The sequence below is a fragment of the Triticum dicoccoides genome, chromosome 6B, assembly GCF_002162155.2.
Source record: "Triticum dicoccoides isolate Atlit2015 ecotype Zavitan chromosome 6B, WEW_v2.0, whole genome shotgun sequence".
Lineage (NCBI taxonomy): Eukaryota > Viridiplantae > Streptophyta > Magnoliopsida > Poales > Poaceae > Triticum > Triticum dicoccoides.
The window spans coordinates 560,725,273-560,740,905 of NC_041391.1; positions in this window are offsets into that span (position 1 = coordinate 560,725,273).

Consider the following 15,633-nt stretch of genomic DNA (forward strand, 5'->3'; position numbering starts at 1 on the left):
CATCTTCATCTCCCTAAGATGTTGTTGTTGAAAGAGTTTGAAAACTCATAGAGCTACGTACACTCTAAACGAAGTGCATTTTTATTCATTGCAAAAATTTATGTCACTGTCTTTTTTACACGTTGAACTCATGCAGTGTATTTATACATGGGACGAGAAAATATGTATTAGAAGAACCAATATTTATAGCAATACAATCATAAGTCGCATGCAACATCCACGTGATGCATTATAGTTTATTTCAATGAAACTATCTCTATATATAATTTTTTTGGCCCGTGGCAACACACAGACTTGAGAGGAGAGCACACGTGATGGCCCCTCAGCTTGATTAGTAGCATAAACCATCATTGGAACTATGAGAGCTTCACCATCTAATCTAGGAGAGTCGAGGGGTGAGAGGAGAGACCCCAGGAAAAGAAAATGAGGTGGTACTTGCAATCTACACTAAACAGTTCAGGTCTCACACAAAGTTCAGAAGAGTGATCCATACTTAGCCTCATATATTGCCAAACAATCTGGTGCTCACAAAAATCTGAGCAACACTTTCCAATGCATGTCACCGTTGCATCAACTCATCGTTGCCTCTCCTTCTACCGGGCCTAATCCATTGGCATCCCAGATATAAACCAGTATTGCCTTGCTCATTAACTATGTACAAGTCCCAAAAACTGAGTGGCTAAAGGAACAAACTAAAACCATCAGTCCTCCCAAAATATTAAGGGCAGTTCTACCATTGGTCAATCAGTTTCAGTCATGTTAAGGACATCTACAACTCTATAATATGAAGTCATGAAGATGATCGGCCTTGGCTGATGAGTCTCGATATCGGCTCAAAGTACGCAGGGGACTACGGTTAGGCTGGTGGAGTGGGAGGAGGAGGCCGAAGGATAGGAAGAAGACAATAGTTAGCCTGGCTTCAAGAGTGTGGGTCGCGAGAACGGGAAGAGGAGGATGAACGAGAGAGGAAGAAGACATACATGAAATTCGGTTGGCACAAAAATTGTTCTGGCAACCAATCCCATAGTATTTACTAAACAAATTAATAAAGAGGGCATACATTAGGCATGTGCTTAGATAAATTGGTTGATTCATTTACTTGCATTTTTTCCATAGCAACGCACGGACATACGTCTGAGTTCCTATTTAGTTTGACATTTTTAGTAGAAGGTTTAGTGTCAATCTAAAACAAAATGTGATTTGAAGAACTACTGGTGTTATAGATTTGCTAGGACTAATTAAGCTGTGTGCATGCCTAAATCCTTTCCTGATGTTTTTCAATGTTGAGATTAGGCTTTTAGAAAATGTGTTTTTCACTGGTCGAGATTACACTTTTGACCGGGGAAGGGGGAGGGGGCGGATCGGCACGAACACAGGGGTCGGGGATCAGGGGTGGAAAGCGAGGCGCTTGGCGGGGGACTCCTCCTTGGTCCATGGGGAAGTATGTTGTAAAGAAGAGAGGGCACCATGGAGAAGGTGATATGGGCGTCATCAGGTTTTAATGGAGAGGGCTCTAGCGAGAAATGTCCCGCTACGACGGGAAATCGGCTAGGAGGGAAGGGTCCGACAGGAATAGGGAAGGGTGCATCGTGGGGTGGGGTTTTCGTGTTGGGCCCGCGTCTTGGAGATAACATGGAGAATAGTCTGGACAGCCACATTTCTCCCCCTCATATGGTTTGGATTTGGGAAGCCCGGATTATCGAGACGGTTGAATTGTTGGAAGCTTATTGGGCGCCCTTTGATGTCCAAAAACTCAGATGTATGAGTAAGAAATGAGCTTCAACCTTGAAGACGACCTTAATCATTTGTTTGATTCATTTATATGCGTTGTAGCCCGTAGCAACGCATGGGCGTTCTACTAGTAGAAGTAGGAGCCCACCACATCTATGATGATACCGGGTTTTGTCACAATTATTGTCATAGAAGTGTCATATGTATGACAGAAAAATTTTCGTTCGGCCCAAAATGTCACGGATGTGTCTTTTTTTTGTAGTGCACCTCACCGACAATTAACCAACCGAAGATAATGCAATGACTCAAATTTCTCCACCAGCTGATCCCAACCTGCCTGGTTTGTCTGATCATCCCCGCGCGCCATATCCCGAAGGAAAAGTTATTGCCGCTGAAGACAAAGAGGTTCTTGTGTCTCCAGTCACCTCTGAAGAAGAAGAAGAATCTTTTGACAGCTCGTCTGGAGAGGCCTCAGAGTGATTCAAGTCTCGCGCTTCTCGCCTCGTGTTCTTGATCACATTTTCCCACTTGTTAACAAAAAGCGGGAGAATTACATCGAGTTTCGATAGATTTTCCTTTTATTGTTTATTTGGTCATGTGTTTCTCGAGTTTGCAACTTCTGTCTTGTTGGGGAACGTAGTAATTTCAAAAAAATTCCTACGCACACGCAAGGATCATGGTGATGCATAGCAAAGAGAGGGGAGAGTGTTGTCCACGTACCCTCGTAGATCGAAAGCGGAAGCGTTAGAACAACGCGGTTGATGTAGTCGTGCGTCTTCACGATCCGACCGATCCAAGTACCGAACGTACGGCACCTCCGAGTTCAGCACACGTTCAGCTCGATGATGATCCCCAGACTCCGATCCAGTAGGGTGTCGGGGATGAGTTCCGTCAGCACGACGGCATGGTGACGATGATGATGTTCTACCGATGCAGGGCTTCGCCTAAGCACCGCAGCGATATGACCGAGGTAGAATATGGTGGAGGGGGGCACCGCACACGGCTAAGGAACGATCACGAAGATCAACTTGTGTGTCCAGAGGTGCCCCCCTGCCCCCGTGTATAAAGGAGCAAGGGGGGAGGCCGGCCGGCCCTAGGTGGCGCGCCAAGGAGGGGGGAGTCCTCCTCCTAGTGGGAGTAGGACTCCCCTTTCCTAGTCCAACTAGGAAGAGGGAAGGGGGAAGGAAAGAGAGGGAGAGGGAGAGGGAAAGAGGGGCCGCGCCCCCTCCCCTAGTCCAATTCGAACTCCTCATCGGAGGGGGCGTGCCACCTCCTGGGATGCTGCCCTCTCTCTCCCCTCAGGCCCACTAAGGCCCAATACTTCCCCGGGGGATTCCGGTAACCCCTTCGACACTCCGGTTTTCTCCGAAATCACTCGGAACACTTCTGGTGTCCGAATATACTCCTCCAATATATCAATCTTTATGTCTCGACCATTTCGAGACTCCTCGTCATGTCCGTGATCACATCCAAGACTCTGAACAACCTTCGGTACATCAAAACTTATAAACTCGTAATAAAATTGTCATCGTAACATTAAGCGTGCGGACCCTACGGGTTTGAGAACTATGTAGACATGACCTAGAACTATTCCCGGTCAATAACCAATAGCGGAACCTGGATGCTCATATTCGCTCCTACATATTCTACGAAGATCTTTATCGGCCAAACCATATAACAACATACGTTGTTCCCTTTGTCATCGGTATGTTACTTGCCCGAGATTCGATCGTTGGTATCCAATACCTAGTTCAATCTTGTTACCGGCAAGTCACTTTACTCGTTACTGAAAGTGCTAGTATCGACTAGGGGGTGAATAGGCGATTTTTATGGAAGTCTTCAAAACTTGGAAGTTTCGAAGACAAACAAGAGAAATGCCCTAATTGAGATGCAGCGGAAGATAAACTACTGTAAGCAAACCATAGTCAAGTATGCAATGATGTGAAAGCACAGGACTAATAGCAGCTAAGTAGTAAGGATCGGGATGGAAGATAGTATGAAGCCAATCAACGATGGTAGTCAAGCAATGAAGTCAAACAGGTATGACAGATAGGCAATGACTTCACAAAGACAAACTTAAGTAAAGGATGGAAAGGGATAGAACCAGTCGCTTGTTGAAGACATAGGATTTGTTGGACCAGTTCCAGTTGCTGTGACAATTGTACGTCTGGTTAGGGAGGCTGAGATTTAACTCAGAAGACCGTGTCTTCACCTTATTCCCCTTGAGCTAAGGACACCCAGTCCTCGCCCAATCACTCTGGTAAGTCTTCAAGGTAGACTTCCAAACCTTCACAGACTTCGTTCACCGGCAATCCACAATGACTCTTGGATGCTCAGAACGCAACGCCTAACCGGCTGGAGGATTCACAGTCCTCAAGTGTAATAAGTCTTCAGGTCACACAGACAGAAAGACTTCAGTGATGCCTAACACTCTTTGGCTCTGGGTGTTTGGGCTTTGTCCTCGCAAGGATTTATATCTCTCAAAGGCTTCGAGGTGGGTTGCTCTCAAACGACAAAAGCCGTGCACAAACTCTGGGCAACCACCAATTTATGGTGTAGGGGGTGGGCTATTTATAGCCATAAGGCAACCCGACCTGATTTGTCTGAAATGACCCTGGGTCACTAAGGAACTGACACGTGTTCCAACGGTCAGATTTCAAACACACACGGCAACTTTACTTGGGCTACAAGCAAAGCTGACTCATCCAGCTCTGGATAAGATTTGCTCTCATTGTCTTCGCTCGAAGACATAGGATTTGGGTTGAGCATAACTTCAGTCACTCTGACTTAGTTCACTTGGACCGCACTTAACAGTACGGTGGTTCCTATGACTCAACAAAGAAGAAAAGGAAACAACGAAACCACACAGTCTTCGCGCTCCATAGTCTTCACGTAATGTCTTCTCATGTCATAGTCTTCAATATGAATATCTTCACATACCACCATTGTCTTCAATGTCTTCATACATTTTTAGGGGTCATCTCCGGTAGGTAAACCGAATCAATGAGGGACACTACCTGCGTTATCCTATGATTCTCACAAACGCATTAGTCCCTCAACCAACTTTGTCGTCAATACTCCAAAACCAACTAGGGGTGGCACTAGATGCACTTACAATCTCCCCATTTTTGGTGATTGATGACAAACTGGTTGAAGTTTTCAATGGGGATAAAGTATGTGAAATTGTAAAGGATAGGGTATTGTCTTCATAAGTAGCAAGGGCTCCCCCTGAAGATGTGCATATAAGTAATTTGCTTTTGGAATGCAGATGCACATGGCAGGTTGTAATTGTGGAGATCCACTTCAACTTATGAAGATAATTCATCATGCATGAAATGATATAGCAAATAGAATGACATGCATAATGAAAAATGGACGTCTGCAGAATGATCTAAGTGCGGAAGTTATCATCGCACATGCGGAATTTATCATCGCATCACAGTAAAGCAAATAAGTAGCAGATGACCATCAAGTTTAAGTGTTAAGAACCAAATGTTTCAAAAGCAAGAGTTGTAAGCACGAGGCAAAATATAATGCAACCGCCCATATGAACCCGCTTGAAGACTATCAACTCATACGCTTCTCCCCCTTTTGTCAGTAAGGACCAAAAAGGTTTGAAGACATAGAGCATCTACTCGTCCTCATGAGTAGGTGAAGCAGCAGGGTTGTCGTCGTTGGGTGGTGGTGCAAACGTACTTGGTGCAGTGTCGATGCGTGCAGAGGTAGGAGGCGGTGAAGTAGCATCATCTTCATCATCGATCACTCTGGCATTCATAGTTGCCACTGAGGAAGAATAGTCAGAGTCTTCAAGGGATGGAGTTCGACGTAGGACAGCAGTCCAGGGAGGAGTGGAGTCAAACTTGAATCTTTCATTGAAGCCATCGTCTTGAAGATCTGCTTCAGCACTGAGCAGGGTCAAACTCTTCCATGATCTTCGGCAAGTCTCATGAGCAACAAATGCATTCTTGGTGGCAAGATTTCTAATGCGATTTACGTCCACCAAGAGGCTTTGCATCTGTCTCTTGAGCCAATAGTGATGCTTATCTTGTTTCTGATGAAGGGCCACAAGAAGTTCTCGGTCATTGAGAACGCGAGAGCGCTTCCGAGGCCTTTGTGCAATGGTGCTTTCAGTGGCTTCAGTAGGTGCACGATGAGGCAGACGAGTATTTCCAGCCATTGGATAGATTCGTGTTGCAGCTTGGACGCCTTCAATGGGTTGAGTGAAGATTTGGTGCTCGACATTCTGAAGACAAAGAGGCTTCTTGGCAGGGTCAGAGTATATGGCTTCAACTGACATATCAACCTCTGGTAAAAAGATCAGATGATTGCGAGCAGAGGGTTGATAGTTGACAGATGAGTGTCGCTTGATGAGCCGCATGACCCATGGAGCATAGAACTTCAGACCAAAAAGGTAAAATCCAGAAGCAGCAAGTTGCCTGATGAAGAATTCTTGAGTATTGAAGCTGATGCCATTGAGAATGTAGAAGACCAAAGTCTTCATAGCTCCTTCAAGCTTGGCCGCTGATGAATGTACTTTGATAGGCCATAGAGTTCGCCTGATAATATGATATATTATGCGCGGAGGATACTCAAGGTCGTCAACAAAGAACTCTGTTGGATATTCAGCGTCAGATGGCAAAGGCTTCATCATGCTCAACATCTGGCTCATGTTGGGTTATGGTTATGGAAGATGCTCTCCAGTGCGTTGCGGTGTAGTTGACAATCAGGTTCATATAGCTCTCCAGGAGTGGCTAGGCCTGTAAGCTCAATGATATCCAGAGCTTTGGCTTCATGATGAACATTTCCGGTCATCCACTCGAGAACCCATGTCTTGATGTCTCTGTTGTAGCTGCGAATGTGGAGGGTAGCATAGAATTGAAGCAATAGTTCTTCATTCCAGTGTTCTTTGTCAGTCACAAAGCTAAGCAGACCAGCATCATGAAAACAGTCAAGTGCTTCTTCTAAGCACGACAGTCCAGCAATGGCTTCAGTGTCGAGGCGCATATGAGGGAAAATGCGCCCTTGATCATACAGAACGCAGGAGTAATAGCTTCGCTGTTGATAGCTCCAGAAACGATCTGATGATATCCTTGGCTTTGAGTAGGGGTTCTTGGCGCTATCAAAGAAGCTATTGTGGCTTTTGAAGCCATTAGCATTGAAGGACCCTAGTGAGTTTGCAGTACCTGGAAACCTTGGCAATCTTGGCTTTGGTTTCTGGACCTAAGGCCTATGCTCAACATGATAATCAAATTGAGGTCTAGAGGCAGTAGGCGGAGGTACCAGAATGGGCCATCGAACAGTGGTTAGCTAACCATGACTGTATGCTTGCTCAATTGTATGGGGCCTTGGTGGCGGAACAGGAGCAGTGGCAACAGCTGAGGCTTCAGGCTGCACAATAGGTGCTTCAGGAGCAGTGGCCTCATTAGCTTCAGGCACACTGGATGGTTCAAGCTCCACATTAGCTTCAGCCATGACTATGTCATTGACTTCATTGGCATTGGTGGTGGCAGCTTCAACATTTTCAACCTCCACTTGATGAACAGGAGGGTCGGGCACTGGCACATTCACATCAGGAACAGCTTCTTCAATAACTGGGGAGTAGGGACACGTACGTCTTCTTGATTCTCATCGGCTGATGCAGCCGGAATGTCTTCAGCAGCTTGGGCTTCAGACACGGAGACATTCACAGTTGGAGTGGGTTCAGAAAATACTTGACGTGCAACAGGTTGGCGTTGCACTTCTCCTTCTGGAATGCTCGACAGAGGTACTTGAGGCCTTTGTCCTTTGCGAAGCCTGCGAAATGCTAGCAACGCCTTTGGAGATGGAGTTGCCTGGGCCTCAAAGTCTTCATCTTCTTCTTGCACGGGTGGTGTAGCTTGTTGTTGTTGTTGGGGAGTACTTGGGGAGTCTTGTTGCTGTGGGTGATCAGCCCACGATGCATCCTGAGCAGTTGGCGTCAGAGGACGACCAATGCTGATGAGTTCGTTGTTTGTAAGAACAAGCGATGATACCACGTTGTGTTCGATCTGAGGAAGACTTTCATCATCTTGTCATCTTGACCAATTTCTTCAGTAGCGGTGGGTTCAGCTGCTGGAATATCTTCAGCTTCATGAGCCTCTGTGGAAGCAGGCTCATGAACTATCATCCTTCTTTCTTGATGTTCAGACGCAGGGCGAACCACTGAAATGGGTTCAACAACTAAGGGCTCTGTGGGAGCAGCCCTAGTCTTCTTGGTCTTGCGCTTCTTCTTGGAGGGAGCAGCATCAGAGGCTTCAGGATTCTTCCTTTTTCTGGCTTCAGCCTCGGCAGCCCTCGTCTTCTTCTGTTCTGAAGTGGTTGACAGGACCTTTGTCTTCGAGCCAGTCATGCTACTTGGGAAGATAATGCGAGGGGCTTCTTGACTTGAAGGTGCGGGTGGAGCGGTAGATGGCTTCTTCTTCTTTGCAGCCATCCTGGGGTCAATGCCAGGACGACCAAGAGATTTGAGCTTCTCTGCCTCATTGTAGGCAAGCACACACTTATCAGCCAAACTCTTCATGCCCTCACGAGAGCCCTGAGCTTCTTCACGCTTCTTAAGAAAAGCTTCTTTAAGCTCATGCAGCATGACCTTGAAATTTCTGACATCTTGCACACTGAGCTTCGCCACATGCTTCTTGAACTGAGCCTTTTCATAGTCAATCTTGTTCTTCATCTCAACGATGCGCTTAGCGAGAGCTAGCTCGGAAGCAATGGCACCATTGAAGGAGACGCTGAGGCCAATGGGAAGCTGCAGATCTTCAAAGCTGAGATTTGGTGTGTCAAACCACTCATCAATGAAGTTATGGATGATTGCCACATCAAAGAGAGGCAGGTTGTTGAAGATCTCTGCTTCTTCCTTGCTCTTTATCAGTTGCTCAAGGGCATCATCAGCAAGATCTTCATCGCTGGACAGATCAATGGGTTCTTCACACAGTATGGCAGTAGGAGTCAAGGTTTGATCAGTATGCCTGACAATTTGCTTTTTCTTCTCCGTTCTCTTGGAGATACGTGATTGATCTTCAGACTGCACACTGTCTTCAGGAGGTGCAGTGGCCAGTGTCTTCGCACGAGAAGCTTTTGGAGGTGCGGCGGATCTTGAAGCCTTTGGCTTCTTTTGCTTTTGCGGCTTCGGAGGAGGAGTTGGAGCTTCATTGGTGTCAGCATCCTTATCAGAATGATCTACTCGGGCACCCTGGACCAAGATGTAGGTGATGAGGCCGTCAAGGTTGGAGAAGGGGCCGATGACATTAGGTTCTGCATCACGGGAGCCGTCAGCACGGGGAGCAGAGGGACCAGGGTTGAAGTCTAATCCCAATGACTTCTTGTTTTTCTTGGCCGAAGCCTGGGCATACTGAAAGTTGCGCTTGAAGAGAGCATCGTCACGACACCAGAGTAATGATGTGGGATCGGCGTTCTCAGGCTGAGGTCCACGGACTATGCAAGGATAGAAGCCTTGCGCAATAGCTTCAGCTCTGTTCTTGGGTTGAAGGCCTCGATAGAGAATATCACCCCAAGGTCTCTTGATAGCATCCTTCTTTGCATATGCCTTGGTCACAAACTTGTACTTCAACCATTCTTCATCCCAATAGCGTCGAATCCATTGGACTCGTGTCTTGCGCTGATGATAAGTCTCTTCAAGATCTGTCTTGTAGAGCTCTGCTAGGTCATCAGGCAGATCTTTGGATGTTCCTTCTCAGCGCTGTCTGCCACCTTTCCTTGCTGATTTTTTTGCAGCCATGAACTTCAAACTGAATGGCTTCAATATGTTCAATGGCTTCAGAGAATTACGCTTGCTGATTAGGCAGGAACTGGCTTCAGGAGAGTTAATATGATGCTGTAAATATTCTGCAAACGAACGCAGACTATGAGAACCAAGGGATTCTCCCACGGACATGTACCTGTGACAGCATTAGAGATGCGAGGGAAGGGGAAGAGGTCATATGCATTCTCAGAAGATTTTGAAGATAAATCAGTTTGAAGACATATACCTCATGATGCAAAGACATTCACTTATGTGGGGTGAGTCGGTTCCAGATTTGTACGAATCCGTGAATAAGTACAAGTGAGGAAACAAACTAGATATGAGATCTAAGTGAATAGACTAGGCAGTTTGTGATGCAGACAGAATAGATCTAACATAGTGTAGGTAGAAACCACTTTTGGTAAATAGGATGAAATCTTGAAGATCAAAAAGGTGGTAAAAATAGAGTTATAATTACCGCACGATGAACTGCTAGATGAGATGAATAGGAGACCAAGCAGTTCAGCCCACCGTGCCCTAACTTCGCGACGGAGGACACCTACAGCGACGGCGGAGAGGACGATGTCCGCGGCCGGCGTGAGCATGGCGTCGGAGAAGTCGCGGTAGCTAAGCGTTTCGTCGCTAGCGTCGTCGAGAGCTAGCGGTGGCGCTAGGGTTTTGATGAGGTGGAGAGGTGGAAGAAGGATTTCTTTACCACAGGGGACAAGTATTTATAAGTAGGTGTGCGGCATAGTGCAATTACGCTGGTGCCCCTGGCGGTCCACATCTGAGGGGCACGTGGCAAGCATGCAACATACTCAGAGTTGTCCCACGTTCCCACGCCCGCCAGGCATGTCGGATAGTTGTTCCGGCTTCTCCGGATTTCAACAATAAAGATGAGTTATTTAAAACAGACTTAATGTTTGTCTCTGTGCCTTCTGCTGACTAGGACGCTGAGAAGACATTCGACAGTTTCAATAGAATGCATATGATTTGGACAGATAGTGTTTGAGATTGAAAGCATAGAGAGGTTAGGGTCCGATCACATTCACTTAGTTTAAAAGATTCAAATTGAAGACATAGCTATAAGTGAATGCTGTAGAGGACAGAACACTAGTATATGTATATATCAGAAGGCAATCAAATCATCGTAGTGCAGAAAATCATGAAGACAGATTGAAACTGAAGACAAACCAAATGCGAAGTCATTGCACAAATAACGCCATGAGTGAAACACTTCAAACAGAGAAATTTGGTGGTGGCGTTACCCACCGTATAGGAAGTATTAGACCCAGACACAGCGCACAATTATCGTGGCGCTCCGAAGTCAAATTCCATGTTAATGTATTCACACTTAGAGTGTAAGTCTTCATTGATTGAAGATATACATTACTTCGTGTGTTGCACACCTAAGTCATCAACATGCATAAGTGTTAGGATGTGTGCCTGATCATAGGACATTGGAGGATTCCAAGATATTTAGCTCACACCATAACTTGCAAAACATTTTCTCGTCCAATGGCTTTGTGAAGATATCTGCCAGTTGCTCTTCAGTGTTGACATGAATGATGTCGATATCTTTCTTCATGACATGATCTCTAAGAAAGTGATGACGAATTTCAATGTGCTTTGTCTTCGAGTGCTGGACTGGATTGTTATCTTGATGGCACTTTCGTTGTCGCAGAAGAGAGGTACTTGTTTCAGGTTGATGCCATAGTCCTTGAGAGTTTGCTTCATCCATAGAAGCTGAGCACAACAGGATCCAGCAGCAATGTATTCAGATTCAGCAGTTGAGAGTGATACACAGTTCTGCTTCTTTGAAGACCAATAGACAAGTGATCGACCAAGAAAGTGACATGTGCCTGATGTAGACTTGCGATCCACCTTGTCACCAGCATAATCAGCATCCGAGAATCCAACCAAATCAAATTTTTGAGCCCTTTGGATACCATAATCCGAGTGTTGGGGTGTAAGCCAGATATCTAAGAATTCGCTTCACAGCTAAGTGATGTGATTCCTTTGGTGCCGCTTGGAATCGAGCACACATGCAAACACTAAGCATAATATCTGGCCTAGATGCACATAGATAAAGTAAAGAACCAATCATGGAGCGGTATACCTTTTGATCGAACTCTTTACCATTGTCGTCGGGACCAAGATGGTGCTTGGCTGGCATTGGCGTCGTGTAACCTTTGCAGTCTTCCATTCCAAACTTCTTCAGACAATCTTTGAGGTATTTCTCTTGAGATATAAAGATGTCATTTCTTTGCTGACGAATTTGAAGACCGAGGAAGAACTTCAGCTCTCCCATCATGGACATCTGATATTGCTCTTGCATCATGTATCCAAACTCATCACTATACTTCTGGTTGGTGCAGCCGAAGATAATGTCATCCACATATATTTGGCACACAAATAGTTCTCCATCATATGTCTTTGTGAAGAGTGTGGGATCGAGAGATCCAGGTTTAAAGCCTTTGCTCTTCAAGAAGTCTTTGATCGTATCATACCATGCACGAGGAGCTTGTTTGAGGCCATACAGTGCTTTGTTTAACTTGTACACCATATTAGGATGTTCTGGATCTTCAAAGCCAGGTGGTTGAGCGACATACACTTCTTCTTCAATCTTGCCATTGAGAAATGCACTCTTCACATCCATTTGATATAGCAAGATGTTGTGATGATTAGCGTAGGCTAGCAGTATGCGAATAGCTTCAAGCCTAGCAACAGGAGTAAATGTTTCATCGAAGTCAATTCCTTCAACTTGAGTATATCCTTGAGCCACAAGACGTGCTTTGTTTCTGACAACTTGACCATGCTCATCTTGTTTGTTTCGGTATATCCATTTTGTTCCTATAATGTTATGCTTGCGAGGGTCCGGTCGCTTGACAAGTTCCCAAACATTGTTCAGCTTGAACTGTTGAAGTTCTTCTTGCATAGCTTGAATTCATTCAGGTTCCATAAAGGCTTCAGCAACTTTCTTGGGTTCTGATATTGACACAAATGAAAAATGCCCACAAAAGTTTGCTAGCTGTGTTGCTCTTGAGCGAGTGAGTGGACCAGGTGCATTGATGATGTCAATTATCTTCTCTATTTGTACTTCATTTGCAACTCAAGTATGAACTGGACGAAGATTTTGCTCTTGCTGAACATTGTCATTATTGGAAGGATTGTCTTCGGTCTGAGCATTGTCTTCAGGTTGGTTAGGTGCAGAAATGATTAGTTCCTCTTCAGGTTGTGCTGTAAGTGCATCTAGTGCCCCTTAGTGATTTTGGTGTATTGAAGACTTATAGGTTAAGCGACTAATGCGTTTGTGACTGTACACAGGTCTATAAGTCTATGAGGAGTTTGATATTTACAGAGAAAGTCGACCCCTAAAAATGAAGTTCTTCAACTGAAGACTTTGATATTCTGAAGACTTTCTGAAGACTTTGAAAGTGAAGAAATTGGTGTGACCTTGAAGACTTGGTATTCATTTGTGGAACATGAAGCATGAAGAATTTTGTTTTCGTAGTTTCATTTTCTCTTTCTTGAGTCATAGGAAACACCGTACTGTTAAAGGGGGTCGAGGAAATACTAAGGAAAAGTTTCCATGTGATGCTCAACTCAAAATCCTACACCTACCAATCCCTTCGAGTGAAGCCTTTGGAAATCTCATACAGTTCAGTCACTTTCTTCAGTGATAGAGACGAAGTTCTTCTGGTCACTGATGAATTTGTTCTGACTGAGGAGTTAGGAATTCGTCAGTGCGAATTACCTACACAGTGAGGAACATGATAGCCCTGAGGAATTTGAGAGTCAAATTTCCGACCGTTGCTGTGCTGCGCGCCAGCTGTCCCAAAATATCTTATCCACCTAACGGTCATATCATTGAGGGGCATTTATGTCTTATCATGGCGGGCTACTCCCTAGGCTATAAATAGCCGCCCCCTACAACCACTAGCTGGTTGGCTGCTCCGGGAGAACTTGACACTTGTCATTTGAGAGCAACCCATCCTCCGAGGACTTTGAGCGAAAATCATCGAGTGAGGAAAAACCCCAAAACCAAACCCCTACAAACCCAAAGTGATTGAGCATCACTGAAGAAATTGATCCGGCGTGGATCCGACGCTTGTTACCTTTGAAGACTGTGCTTCTTCCAGACGGTTAGGCGTCAAGGTCTAGAGCATCCAAGAGGAGTTGTGGATCACCGAGTGACCAAATCTGTGAAGGTTTGGAAGTCGCCTGAAGACTTACCACGAGTGATTGGACGAGGTCTGCGTGACCTCAGTTCAAGGAGAATACGGTGAGGACTGGGTGTCCTGAGCTGCGTGCTCATTGACTGGGTGTCCGGGACTGCGTGTCCTCGAGTTTAAATACTCAGCCGCTCCAACCAGACGTACAACTGAGACAGCAGTTAGAACTGGTCTACTAAATCATTGTCTTCACCAACCTAACTGGTTCTATTTCCTCAACTCTTTCATTTCCTCATTACTGTGTTGAGTGTTGGTTCATATCTGTGTTTGAAGACTTTGAGTGAAGACTTTCTCTATTTCCTCAGTTCAATTTCTTCAGTCTATTTGTCTTCATCTTGTGTTATCCTGTGATTACGCTTTCTGTACTCTGTGCTAGTCTTCATTTCATCATGATGACCATGCTTGTATTCTGTTATGCTTACTTCTGAGTACTTATTCCGCTGCTAATAGTTCTTCGCTAAGGAATTTCCTCACCGGCAAATTCCTCAGTGAATAATTCATAAAAATCGCCTATTCACCCCCCCTCTAGTCGACATAACGCACTTTCAATTGGTATCAGAGCAAGGTACTCCCTTGAATAGTGTGATTTTGGTTTAACCGCAATTTTGGTTTAACCACCTGGAGTTTTAGTTATGTCGACCACAGGTATGATCAAGGTCTCTGCTGGGTGTCCTACCTTTGATGGGACGGACTACCCCTACTGGAAAAACAAGATGTGAATGCATCTCGAGGCAATTGACAACGATCTCTGGTATGTTGTGGAAAATGGTGTTCCCTCTGTTTCACCCTCACTTAACGCTACCGATGTGAAGAGATTCAAGCAACTCGATTCTCAAGCGAAGAATATCATATGTGGCCATCTGAGTAAAGGACAGTATGGAAGAGTGAGTGCTTTGGAAACTGCTAAGCTTATCTGGGATAGGCTGTCCAAAGTGAATGAAGGAGTCTCAACTCAGCGTGACTCTCGAGTTGATGTTCTTCAGAATCTCTTCAACCGCTTCAAAAGACTCGACAATGAAAATGTCCAACAAACCTTTGATCGCCTCACTGACATCTCAAATGAGCTTCAAGCCCTCGGTGCCACTGACATCACTGACCATGAGGTGGTGAAGAAACTGTTGAGATCGCTTGATTCCTCATTTGATACTCTGGGTCTGATGATACAAGAATGGGCAGACTACAAGTCTCTTGATCCTGTCGATATCCTCGAAAGGCTAAATACTCACGAGTTCCAGCTTGCTGAAAAGAGAGATCTCTATGGTTCGAGCTATGGCAAACCACGTGCCCTGAAGGCCAAGGTCGTGTCAGAGTCTGAATGTGAGGATTCTGGTAGTAGCCTTGGTGATCCTGAAGAATTGAGCCAGGAGCTAGCACTGCTCATGAAGAAATTCCAGAAGTTCTCAAGACGTGGTCGCTTTGGAAAATCCTCAAGAAGCAGTGATTCCTCATCAAATGACTATAGGAGAAGGCTGTGCCACAAATGCAAGAAACCTGGTCATTATATTCAAGATTGTCCTTAGTGGGAAAAGGAATTGAAGAAGAAGAAATACAAGGATTACAGTTCTGATGATGCGAAGAAGAAGAAGAAATCGTCAAAATCTTCGTCATCAAAATCCTTGAAGTCTTCATCTCACAAGAAGAGCAGCTCCAAGAAGGCTCGGGCATTCATTGGCAAGGAAATGGACTCTGAAGCTGAATCTGAGGAACATGAGGAAGAGGAGGAGCCTGAAGAATCCGAATCTGGTGTGGCGAGTCTGGCCTTCGCTACTGCTTTCGTTAGCAAGTCCATCTTCAACACTAAAGAAACTGACTCCACCGACAAGCCTGATGAAGATAATGATGACTACGCTCCCACCTATTGCTTCACGGCAAAAGGCGCAAAGGTACTAAAATACACCTCCTCTGAAT